At 44.9% G+C, this 13,485-nt stretch overlaps 1 non-coding gene across 1 annotated transcript; it reads right to left on the bottom strand.

Annotated features, from left to right (window-relative positions):
• Positions 1–4,728: 4,728 nt before the first annotated feature.
• LOC112937655 (uncharacterized) lies at positions 4,729–6,957 on the bottom strand. The gene is made up of 2 exons (XR_010738821.1): positions 6,537–6,957; positions 4,729–5,233 (listed from the first exon to the last, which is right to left on the bottom strand). It is a non-coding gene; the product is annotated as an uncharacterized protein (transcript).
• Positions 6,958–13,485: the final 6,528 nt, after the last annotated feature.

Genomic DNA, 13,485 nt, shown 5'->3' with positions numbered 1-13,485 from the left:
TCTTTTCCTTCCGATTGTGCCAACACCTGACAACCTTCCTTCGTGACGAGATGCTGGAACTCCGATAGGATCGGCATCGGACATGAAATTGACGCAGAACTCAATAGCCTTCTCGGTCGTGTAACCTTCAATGATGCTCCCCTCGGGTTTAGCTCTGCTACGAACGTAGGACTTCAGAACTCCCATGTACCTTTCAAGTGGCCACATTTCCCTTAGAAAAGCTGGGCCACATAGTTTTGTTTGCTTCACCAGATGAACAGGGAGATGAACCATGATATCAAAGAAAGACAGTGGGAAAAACATCTCCAGGTGACAGAGGGTATTCACAATATCGGTCTGCAACCCATCAAGATCTTCTGGATCTATAACCTTCTGTCCGATTGCATTGAAGATGGCGCACATGCGTTGGATCGTGTGACGCACTTTCGGTGGTAGAATGCCTCTGATAGCAACTGGCAAGATTTGTGTGATTAGCACGTGGCAATCGTGAGACTTCATTCCAACCAGTTTTAGCTCGTCCAATTTAACATACTTGGTTATCCTCGCTGAATAGCCCGATGGAACTTTAATATCTTTCAAGCATGATAACATTGCGATTTTCTCATCCTTCGACAATGTGTGGCAGGCTAGAGGGAGGTACACTCTTTTTGTCTCTACATCTCGTATGGGCTGGAGTTCACTGCGAATATTCATGTCCTGTAGATCAAGGCGCGCGTTTAACCCGTCCATTGTCTTCCCGTGAATATTCAACATCAGGCCAACCAAACTCTCACACACATTCTTTTCTACATGCATGAGATCAATGCAATGACGGACATCAAAATCTTTCCAGTAAGGTAGCCGCCAAAATATGGATTTTTTCTTCCACATACCCTTCTCCTTTGTCTTGCTACGTTTTCTTTTCTTCCCAAACTCATTACTTATGTCCTTGACCATATTGTGGACCTCATCTCCGGACAAATCCTTTGGAGCAGGTTGAAGTTATCTCTTACCGTTAAGAAAATTCTTCTTTCTTCTAAATGCGCGACGTAGCGGGAGCCACCTCCGATGACCCATGTATACCATCTTTCGTGATTTCTTCAGCCACCGGCTTCGTGTATGTTCCTTGCAATCGGAGCATGCCTTCTTTCCTTTTATAGTTTGTCCGGAAAGATTACCGAGTGCAGGGTAGTCATTAATGGTGCAGAACAATAGAACTCTTAGCTTGAAGTTCTCCTGACCATATGCATCCCAAGTTTCCACACCTTTTTTCCAAAGAATCTCAAGATCATCGATAACAGGTTCCAGGAATACATCGATATCATTGCCGGGTTGCCTCGGACCTTGGATTAACAAGCACAACATAATATATTTCCGTTTAAAGCATAACCATGGCGGGAGGTTATAGTTCGCAGTAAGAACCGGCCAAGTGTTGTGAGTACTACTCATGTCACTGAAAGGATTCATGCCATCCGTACACAGACATATCCTTATGTTTCTAGGGTCGGCAGCAAATTCTTTGTATTTTTGATCGATATTCCTCCATTCAATCGAATCCGCTGGGTGTTTAAGCATACCGTCATTCCTTCTCTCCGTGGCGTGCCAACGTACTAACTTCGCTTCGTTTGGGTTGGCGAAGATTCTCTTGAAACGATCAATTATAGGTAGATACCACACAATCTTTGCCGGACCACCCCTCTTTGACTTCTTTCCTTCGTCAACACTTTTCTTTCGCTTGTATCGAGAAGCCTTGCAGACAGGACAAGCATCCAAGTCCGCATATTGCTTGTGGTACAATATGCAGTTGTTTGGACAAGCGTGAATTCTACAGACCTCTATATAACCCCAGTGGACACAGAACCTGCTTTGCTTCGTATGTCGTCTCGGGCAATGTGTTCTCAGTAGGAAGCATAGCCTTCCAAATTCCTAAAAGATCTATGAAACTCTTGTCTGTCCATCTACTACTTGCCTTCAACTTCATTAGGTCCAAGGTAACTGACAACTTAGTGTGCTTTGCTTTGCATCCAGCGTACAGAGGCGTCTCAGAATCACTGACCAACCTGCTGAACTTCATGGAATCTCTCTCATTCTGGGCTGGGTCCTCAACGTCACGTAACATGTCTTGCAGCAGATCGTGATCCACATCAACCATTTCACCGCCCAATGGAGAAGGTATAAACATGTCATGCTCATCTTCATCTTCCTGATTATGTGCACCACTTCTGTCTGCTGCTGCTCCACTTCCTGATTCTTACTCTCCATGCTTCACCCAACATGTATAGCCCTTCATGAATCCTCGTTTTATCAGATGATCGTGAACATCCTCTGCGCTATCAAACATATTCTCATTCTTGCAATCTGCACATGGAGAACACATGTAATTGCTGTTTCTTCTTTTCCTATCCTCCTCCGCGGCGTTCATAAAATTTATTACGCCATTTCTGTATTCCAGAAAATGACGTTTCATATTTTTCGCATACATCCAACTTCGATTAATTGCTACAAAATAAAAAAAACAAATTAGAGGTACATCTTATAAGATCAGTATTGCTAAAGTAAGACGTGATGAAATTGCTCAATTAATGATTAATATTACTCACTTGATTGCTCCATTTTAATCACTTTTGGGAATTTTCTGTTTTCCTTGCAAAAAAGACAAAGAACCACCCCCTATACCCTCCCACCAAAATAGTGAACAATGGGATATAGTTACACTAGGTTGTGGGGGGTATTTATACTATGCAACAAATATCTGTAACGGCCCTAAAACAATCAACCATGACGGGCATACAAGTAATCTCTACCGGGCCTTAATTAAAGCCCATAAAAAAAGAGTGTCATCTGTGACGGGCATTAAACTTATCTCAATCAGGCCTCTAGTTGGAGCCCGTCACAGATGACCCTCATCTGTGACGGGCTTCTTTTAGGGCCCGATTGAGATATGGCACCCTTATCTCAATCGGGCCTCAACTATGGCCCGTCACAGATAAGTGTCATCTGTGACGGGCTCTAGTTTTATGCCGATCTACCATGGCTATGCGACCATATCTCAATTGGGCGAAACTTTGACCCGATTGAGATTACTTCCTTGTGACGGCCCACAAATTCTAGTCTTGCTAGGGGCCGTCACAGATGGAAGGATCGGTACTAGTGTCTCTCTCTAAAATCCATCCAAATTCATTTGTTGTTTTCCTTAGAGCCATCCAAACACATTATTTTTTGAATTCGCGTGTTTAGATTTGCATGGGATTCGTACCTACCTTTCGTCCAATAAAAAATGAATGTAGGACTAGATGTGACATATCCTAGTACAATGAATCCGGACAGAGGTATGTCCAAATTTGTTGCACTAGGATGTGTCCCATTAAGTACTAGGTTGGTTTTTTATGGGACGAAGGGAGTATATGATATCCTAATCCAACGTTTTTCCTGTTTCCATATTTCTAAAATCCTGTGTTCCAAAGGTGTCCTTAACTTAGCAACTGCACAAAAGTCGAATTCCAAATTTAGTCTTGTTTGGGAAAACAGATGAAGAAAAACATTGGAAAAAAATCTATTTAATAGGAAAGTATGGCAACTCATGGGCTGAGCCTCTTCTTATTTTTCATTTGAGAATTCCAATGCAACTACTCTATTTGTCTTTCTTCTCTCGTTCAAAAATCTATCCGAATTTGTTTGTTATTTTTCCATGAGCAATCCAAACACATCATCTTTCGAATTCCCATGTTGGATTCGTACTTACGTGACAGTCTAATGATGTTTTTTTTTCACTATTCCTATATTTCTAAAATCTGTGTTCTAAAGAAGCCATACAACTCAATATTAGCCATCAGTTTCATTGGAGAACTTCTATTAGGCCTCCTTTGAAACAAAGGAAAAATGTAGGAATTCCAAAGAATTTATACTCTACAGGATATAATCCTATGAAATCTTTTGAAACAAAGGATTGATTCTTACCAATTCCTTTGAAATTCATATGGAATGGACTATTGTAAAGTAATTTTTGAGGAAAATAAGCATGAGGTCTTACCTCATGTTTTGTTCTTCTTGTGTGTTGAAATCTTACGTTTTTTTTTCCTGTCACTATCAAATAGTAGTTTTAAAACTTTCATCTGTTTTCGAATCCCTTAGGTATCCAATAAATATGATATTCTATTTCTACTTTTTTCCTATTCCTGTGTCAGTGAATATGATATTCTATTTTTATGATTTTTTTTTCTATTATCATGTTTTGACAATTCTGCATTTCAAAGGGCACTTAGCCTTCACCTCGTTTCTATTTTGCTTTGAACCACAAGAAAGTGGAAATTTTGGTTGAGCAACTTGCTTTCCTCCATTCCGAAGTCCAAACACCTCCATATGAGGAGTGAAAAATAAAATCTTTTATAGATCGTTGCAGTAACTATGTCCCAATTAATGTCTCGTGTAGCCAGCCGTGAAAACTTTTGTCACCAAAGTAAAGTGGCAATATTTATCTTTGCAAATGATTATACATCTGTAGGTAACATATATGTTTACCAAGTAAAAAAAACATAAATATTAGGGAAGTGCCTAATATCAAATAAATAAAAGGGGTGAGGCTTTGAATCTAGGCCGACTAGGCCATCATATTGTGGAGCTCCTAAGCGTTTCTCATATGGTCGCTAAGGAAAATTTTGATAATTTGACACTTTTTTCGTTGCCCAATTGTTTTAATTGATATTTGTGAGGATGACATGTGAAACCATCTAAGTAAATGAAAGTGGGTCATGATGTCGAATAATCGAAACACATTTAAAAGAGTGTTAAACTATCAAATCTCTTGCCAACCATGCTTAACCAATTATAGACACACCCAAATCCCTAATTACCTATGCAATTGATTACCACTCGTATAAACATATATCTACCGTGCTTGTCTCGGTTGAGTAGAAAAAGAAATATATATCTACAGTGCAGTGCTATGTACAGTTCCTCAATTCAATGTACTATCGAATCCAAGTCTTCAAGCGCTCGCGGCGATCCGGCGCCTCCGCCGACCATGGTCGAGACAGCAGAAAGTTTCAACCCAAACAAGAGACGGCGCGGCGCAGGGCTCGCCAGGGTGGTGGCCGTTCGCCCGTGGTCTTGCCCATGCGTCGGCGAGCGTGAAGCAGTCGGTCGGAGTCGGGAGAGCCTTGCCGAAGAGGGGATCGCGGATCACGGGGTTCTCCGGGCGCTCAGGAGGAGGGCCAGTGAACAGAGGAGCATTCTTCTTGGACATTGGTTCGACCATCTGCAGAAAGTCCAAATGCTTCATGGGTCAGCTCCGTTTATCAGCATTGAGATTCGTTAATCAGACAAAATCATATCAATATTGTAGAGATCCTGCCACAATATTCATCTATAGATAAAAAGGGAAATTTAAAAAGTCATTTGAATTTTGAAAATTACACCCCATAAATCATTTTGTTGTAAATATAAATGCGCACCCTCTAGCCAGTTCGATTGCAAAAATCATCTCAATACGCGCGTGCTTAACTGAATCAATATATTTATCAATGTAATATTTAACAAAACTAAATACCTTAGGAGTATAGTCTTAACACTTTTCTTTGAGATTTCACAAATAAAAATGCTGATGAGAATTTAAACATTATCGCACTGAGATTCGCGTTAATTAGAATTCAATGAAACATGAAGAATAAATCTAATGTAAGCACTTGGATAAGATTGACTTAGCTATCTTAGTGGTCATGCACATGTATATTGGGATGATTTTTTGCATAAAATGAGGGGATGTGTATTTGCAACAATATACTCCCTGCATCTATTTTTGATAGTTATATTTCTAAATCTGAAAAATTTATTTTTGTTAGGCATATTTCAATTCAACAACATATACTCTTAATGACTTTCTCGGATTTAATGCATGGCTCTCTATTCTTTCACACAAGATTGACTACATGGGCATCGAGAAAGGTAAATATTAATGAATCGGTTGTTTACGAGGAATGACTAGCAGTATGTTTAAATGAATGATAAGTAGAATTACTTATCTTTGATCTGTGTACCAAGATGAAATATGAGTATCAAAAGGACTCATAGGGTGAAGCAATTTCAGTACTTCCGAGACAAAAGATCATGAATGTGCAGGCAACAACAAATAGGTCCCCAACTAAACATTATACCCATGACTCAAATATATTGGTTGTAGCTCTGTTGAGTCAAGGCCGGGATATAGATTCCATTATCTAAAAAAAATAACTCAAATATATACTAACGTGTTTTGGAAAAGCCTATACAGCACCAAAGAGGAGCTAGCGTTAATTAGTTTTAGATTTGACAAAACCTATCGTACGTTCCAAAATTTTATTCTGAAGATAAATCGTACGTTTCATCATAGTGCTGCAGTTCCTCCTGTCCCAAGAGTTAATGGCCAAATGTACCGATTTCTGAAGCCATATTATGTACTGTGCACGCGACGAATGCATGAAAACAGAGAACAGAAGAATGAATAGTAGCAAATGCGTAGCAGAACTGCAGTATGGCGAGGCGAATCCAGAAGGATCAGAAACTGGAACAGCGGCAGCACGTACCTCGTGTACCAGGTCGCCCTGTTCAGCGTCAGATACCACGCCCCCATCCCCGCGAGAGACGGCCAAGGACGGCGGCTGGTGGGGTGTGGGCCGGAGTAGCAGCACCGGCGGCGGCTGGGACGACGATCCTTCTGCTTCCATCGAAAAGCTTCTCGCAATGCAACGCGAACTGCAGCGTGCGTCGTCGCCGGCCGGGTCGGTTTGCGGTGGCCGGCGGTGATGGCGTGTAGGGAGGAGGAGTACTCGCATATGGCGCGGGGTGGGGGAATTCTGGAAACCCGCGGTGAATTTATGGTTATGACGAGAGAGATAGAGGCAAGTAACGGTTGGTTTGGAAAGTCGAAACCGAGGGGTAGGGAATCCGCCATTGAAGGAGTCTCCACGTCGGTGTGTACATGGCCAGTTGTCCGTCCACGCCCGAGATTCCCTCTGCCTCTTCGACTGCGAGGATGTGTACGGCGTCGTCCGTGTGTTGCGCTGCGGAGGGAATCAGATCGGGGGCTTCATTAGATTGCGCTCTAATTATAGCAGTGGAGCATGCGGGAAGATGCCCCCTGCCGCAGAAAATCTGCATGCGGGTAGGTCAACACGTTGGATGCTTGGAGTCCAAATAATTACTCGGTATGTCTCAAAATATAAGTATTTTTTGGCTGTGAATCTGAACAACTGTGTATTCAAATTTATAACTAAAAGTTATTATATTTTAGAATAGAAGTAGTAATTAGCAACTATTTGCACGCTCCTCCCCACGCAGCGCGCGGCGGATCGAGCCATGTGACTCGCGCGGAGAGGGCCGTCTTCGGAACGGTGCGTGTGCCTCCGTTTTTTTCCTGTTTATTTTTCTGGTTTCTTTTCTTTTTTTATGTACGTTTGTACACGTACTTATACATAAAAATATATACACATCTCTTCTCTATCTCTACTATTACTAGCCATCTAATTTGGTAAAAAAAATATTTGTTTTTAGAGAAATAATCTGCTATATATTTGTGGAATATACATGATGTTTAGTTTGGATGATTTGTAGCATGGGAGGAAATGAATGGACGAACAATGCATGTGCATAAAAAATAGATTATTTATTTATATCTAATATATGGATTGACAAGATCATCTTGTGATATATTTGCCAAAACCTTTTAGTACCTGATGTGACAACAATTTTTTGGGTGAGCCTGTATATAAATAATAGAAATTTAATACAAATTATTCCTATTTTTTAATTTTTTGTTGAATACAAAAAAATTAAACAATAAAAATAAAAAATGAAAGATTATATTTAGAGTTCATATAGAAATGAAATTTAGAAATAATATAAATTATAAATTATATTGGATGAAGTCTAGAATATTCTCCAAAAGAGGCTAGAGTGCATATAGGAATACAATTTAGAAAAAGAATTGAAATTTGAAATAAAAAATAATATTTTTTTGAAAGAAAAATAAAAATGGATATTGAAAGGAGAGTTTACAGTCCATATAAAAATACAATTAAATAATAAAAATAAATCCATATCAAGAGATACATTTAACAAAATTTCTCACTACTTCAATTTAGATAGAAATAAATTAATAAACAGTCATAAACAATTTAAATGATATTAATGCTATTTGTGAAAATTAAAAAAAACTTAAAATCAATAAGAGAGAAAAAACTGATTTAAGCCCGACCCAATAGAGCGGCCTTATGTGCTTCACACATGCGGTCGGCCCATGGGATGGCCCAATAGCGCAGCAGCCTAAAACGTCGCTCGGCCCGACGTGGGAGAAGCATGGACTGTCCGATCTGATGGACAGTCTCGATTGGTCCTGACCTAGATAAATACCCGCAACCCTAACCCTAACCTTAAAATATCTCTCTCGATACCCTAACGCGCTCTCTCTCCCTTTCTCTCTTGTAAAGTGACGGTGGCGGCAGCGACTATTCCAACGGGTGGTGACGGCAGCGGCCTTCCCCACCGAGCAGCGGCGACGACGCTCTTTTGCCCCGCAAGCAGGAAGTGGTGCCCTACCCTCTTGCAAGTGGCGGCGGTGGTGACACCGCTCCCTCTCCCCACCACTGGCTCCTTCTCTCCTCATCGGGCAATGGCCGCCGCCCCGCTCCTCGCCAGATCCGGCGGGTCGACGGCTCTCCAACAGCACGGCGGCTCGGGATCTAGCTCCTTCCTCTCCTTCTCAGCATCCAGCGGAACGACGGGTTGGTAGCTCCTCGGCGGCGCGATTGCACAGCGGATCCCCCGAGTTCGCGACCTCCACTACAGCGAGGTGGCGAGGAGCAGCACACGACGGCCTCATCTCATGTTAATATTTTGAATGTTCTTTGATTTGTATTGTGATGATTTGAGCATCATTATAGGTGCCCCTTTTTTTATAAAAAATAGCACCTATAAAACCGACACCTATAAAATCGAGCCGAGCTAGCCAGGGAGATATTTTTTTCTCCCGTGGGGCCCACACCCACACCGGCAGGAGGGGATAAGGCCGTGCTCCATTCCTCTCTCGGCTCCTCCCCTCATTTCTCCCCCACTCTCTCTCTCCCCCACTTCTCCCTCTCTCTCTCTCCTCTGTGCGGCGGTGGCGGGAGGAGCGGCGGTGGCGACGGACGACATGGAGGTGGTTGCGGCCCGGCTGGGGCGGGAGGGGCGGCGGCCCGGATGGCGTGGGGGCAACCGGCCGGACCTCGCCTTCGCTAGATCTGGTGGTGTGGAGGTGGCTGTGGCCCGGCGGGGGTAGGAGGGGCGGCGGCCCGGACGGCGTGGGGGCGGCCTGGTGGACCTCTGCTCCGCCAGATCTGGCGGTGTGGAGGCGGTTGCGGCCCGGCGGGGGCGGGAGGGGCGGCAGCTAGGACGGCGTGGAGGCGGCCGGCCGGACCTCGCCTCCACCAGATCCAGCTGTCGACGGGGGATACCCGTAGACCGGATATAGAGGGTATTGTGGTACGTTGGAACGAGGATCTACGTAATACGACATCAAGCAAACAAAAGATAAGGATTATACTGGTTCAGACCCCTTGGTAAGTAATAGCCTTAATCTAGTTGGTATGGGATTATATGATGGAAACCACAGATTACAAAGGGAATAATGGAACTTGGCGATAACGACGAGATCGTAGTCGAGTTGGTTCGACTAGATCACCCGGCGACTTGGCTCCTGTAGGCTCCGGCTTCGTAGGCTGTGGTGGATGTGTTGGCGGTGAGATTCGATGCCCTAGGTCCTGCCCGGGGGATCCCTTTTATACCACGGGTCAGTTGATCTCCAAGTAGGACTCGGAGATATTAGACCCCTCACGATATGGTAACGACCCAGTCTTGTCCAAGTAGGACTCCTTCCATCTGTGGACTCCGCTTCTGTCAGATGATAGATTTCCTTAACGTATACAGGAAGTATCTGTATATGCGTGGGTATACCGTATCAGCATACAACGTATATATATCCAAGGATAGAGGGTATACCTGTTGATGAAAAACATGAGGCATGGGAGATCTGCTTAACTCCAGTGCAGGTCCAAAACTCGCCTTCGGGTATGCTAGCGTGCCAGTTGATTTGATCCTACAATCAACAAGAAACAAAGACAAGGAACCACTTCATCTGATTTGATCCTACAATCAACAAGAAACAAAGACAAGGAACCACTTCATCTGATTTGCCTTCGGGTATGCTAGCGTGCCGACTTAATAGATCAAACTCAACTGATACAGCATTAAGTATGAAAAGAAGAACAATATCTAGACAATCAAGCCGCTGGAAGTTTCAGAGTGGTAAATATCTTGCATAATCTAAATCAACGTCAGAATCTAACCTAATCGGCTGCCCTCTACTAACAGATGTTAACCGATTGTAGATTAGATAGCGATATTGCCAAAGATTATGTGAGATATATGATAACTCGACGAATTACATAAACAAGATTAGAGTGTCATAAAGATGGAAGCACTAATCCCGAGAACGCAAGCCGTCATAACAAGCTTTACCTCTTGTTGAAGATCGAAACCGATGCAGCTCAACCCGAACGCAAGAACTCGTCCAAATAAAACTAAAGCAAAAGAGTGGCGATGCACTGAAATTGTATTGTACGTGTGTTAAAAATTACATAGGGCTCGGGGTCTTATTTATAGCCGAGAATTACAAGATATGTCTATACCGGACACGACTATTATCTCTAACAAACTCTAATATACCATAAGTCTTTGCGGCAGACTTTTGCCCAAGCATATCTCTAAGGAAATTACATAAAATATCCTAATTAATAGATACAATTGCCTTCTCAGGACTTTATCCATGCGCGGCAATCATCTTGAAGCACCACAATTCAACCCGATATCGCACACCAAGTTGTATTGTCGGAATCGGCTGCATCAGGCTACCTAGTCCGACTCAGACTCATCCGATCCTAATCGTAGCCGATCTAGACTCTAGCCGATTCCTGCTCTGTTCCTGAATCGATCTCCGCCTCCGACTCCACTTCGATCTAATTTTCTTTTCCGATGCCGATGTTACCAAATTTGGTTGTTAACAATACCTTATTTGTAACCCTGACAGTAGCCTCTGACTTCTGCTTAAATGAACTCATGCAACCGATGGCGACTTCTGATGTCGGAATCGTTGTCATTCTCATCTGGTCGATCTCGATATGAGAACCGTAGAGACAAAGAGTTATTGACAACATCGTATGAAGTTCAACGGTCATGAGTGAATTTAAATTGAAGTCTGAAAACTGCCGCGCGTAACGTACCCAGAATTTTTTGGCGGCAATCTCTCTCCTTTCCTTGGAATACGCACCGTCGGTAGTGCGCTTATTTAAAGGGATTTTGGGGATCCATTCCGAAGTCCGTTTGCCAGAAAGCTCTCCTGCCTTCTAGCGCTTTTCGTCTTCTCCGTCCCCGCAAAAAACCCTAGCTCACTTCCTCCATCCTGTTCTCCGTCAATCCTCCAGCGGCGATGGATCTTGAGAAGTCTTCCTCGAACACCGCGTTCATGAAGAAGCTGCAGTATGATGGTGCCCTCCCTGGTCGCGGGACCATGCAGAGGGAGGCTGGAGGTATAGAACCTGAACCCATCTTGGGCTGCATGGTTGTAGTTGACGATTACGTTTCTTGCGGTTTTTAGCCTCCGCCTTCCGAATTTCTTCTCCTCGTCTTGAACTTCTATGGTCTTTCTTTGCTTCACCTGAATCCCAACTCCATCGCCTTCCTTAGCATTTTCTCCTATCTTTGCGAGGCCTATATTGGGGTAGAGCATTTCCTTGATCTTTTCCCTTTTTTACTATGAGTTGCGTTGGATGGAACCCAAAAAGGTATCCGACTGTGTCAGATTCCGACTTCGGGATGGCCTGAAATCAAGATACATCCCCTTCCAATGCCCTCTTCTCGCAGCAAATGGCGGGCGGGATGGTTCTATCTTCAGATAGAGAACTCGGATCCTGTTCTTGTAGTCCCTGAAGAACAACCAGACAAAATCCCAGAGTGGACCGCTAAGCCCGCCCTGACTCCCTCCCTTCAATCATTCATCGGCATCATCGATGACCTTCGAACTCGAGGGTTGTCGGGGTATGAAGTCGCTGCCGACTTCATATGTAGATGGATCCAACCGCTCCAGGCCCGCGCCCATTTGGCCTTTGATTACTCGGGGCCAGAGGACACGACCCGGGTCTCTCGTCGGGGTATTTTTTTCTTATATTTCAGATTTTATTCCGGATGTGCATGTTTCTCCTGACTTATCGAGTTCCTGTTCTCGATCTACAGGTTTGGACAGCAACACCGTGGAGCGCCGCGTCGGCCAAGTGATGATCAGCTCCCCCCTCAGCGACGGATAATGTCCCGGTCCCCCTTTGCGAGAAGGGGCCAGCCGAATGCACCGCCGCAATTAATGTAAGTGTACTCGATGACTCCTTTACATCCTTCTCCTCGAGACCGTATTGTGACTTCATGTTACACAGGCTCTCCCTCTGACGGATATCATCGGGCCACTCGCGGACCATCAGGCGGCGGCGTCGTTGAAGGAGGGCGTCACCAAGGAGGCGTCCGACGTCGCGGTTACTGCCACTACAAGCGGCCGCAACGTTCTGAAGAAGGGGAGAAAGTTCTCCTCCATACTCGGGACCCGTCGGAAAGCATCAACCCCGGCGGTAAGCCTCTCCTATCTTTTAATGCGTTGTCGGAATGTTTTGACCTCACACCATCTTATCTTGCTTAGGCCTCGGACGCATCTCCTCCACCTCAGCGAAGGCAGAGGTTGGTGACGATCGGCATGAAGTAAGTATATGTTTTTGAAGTCTTTTCATTCACGAGACCTTGGTGGCCTAATTTTACGAAAGGGCTGAAATTCTTCGCAGGGCGGCGCGCGCGAAGGCGACGCAGGACGGGGCCGGCGCGACTTCCAGCGCGTCCCCTGCAGCGACCTCAACAGATGTTGTGGTCATCACAAGGGACCGGGAGGCGACACCAAGCAGCCCCGCCGTCGGCCTGGTGCCTATTCGGAGCCCGGCTGCTGATGCCCTTACCTGGGGGGAGCTCCAAACCGAGATGGAGCGTATCATCCAGGTAGATGCCCGCGGCGTAGGCCGCGAGATCAAGGAGGCCAGGGCAGCGGCATCTTCGGCGACTCAGCGTGCCGACAAGCTGGCGTGCGACCTGGCGGAGGCCCGCGAGGACCTCCTCAAGATGAGGGAGCTGGTGGCTGGCAACGAGAGACAGCGACAAGGGCTCGAGCACCGGATGTCGTAGCTCGAGAACAACTTGTCAGAGTTCCGCGGCTCGCTGCGGGTGTCTTACACCGGCCTACACTAGCTCGCTGGGGAATACGGTGTCATGACCACCATCCCCGTTAACCCGGACAAGTTCTCGCTGACGTCGTCACTCGCGGAGCTGGCGACGGCGATGGGGGCGATCCCCTCCAAACATGCAGCCAGGATCGGCGAGGAGACGTCCAACGGGATCTACACCGGGGCGTGC

The sequence above is a fragment of the Oryza sativa genome, chromosome 1 (assembly GCF_034140825.1).
Source record: "Oryza sativa Japonica Group chromosome 1, ASM3414082v1".
NCBI lineage: Eukaryota > Viridiplantae > Streptophyta > Magnoliopsida > Poales > Poaceae > Oryza > Oryza sativa.
This window is presented reverse-complemented; position numbering and strand designations above follow the sequence as displayed.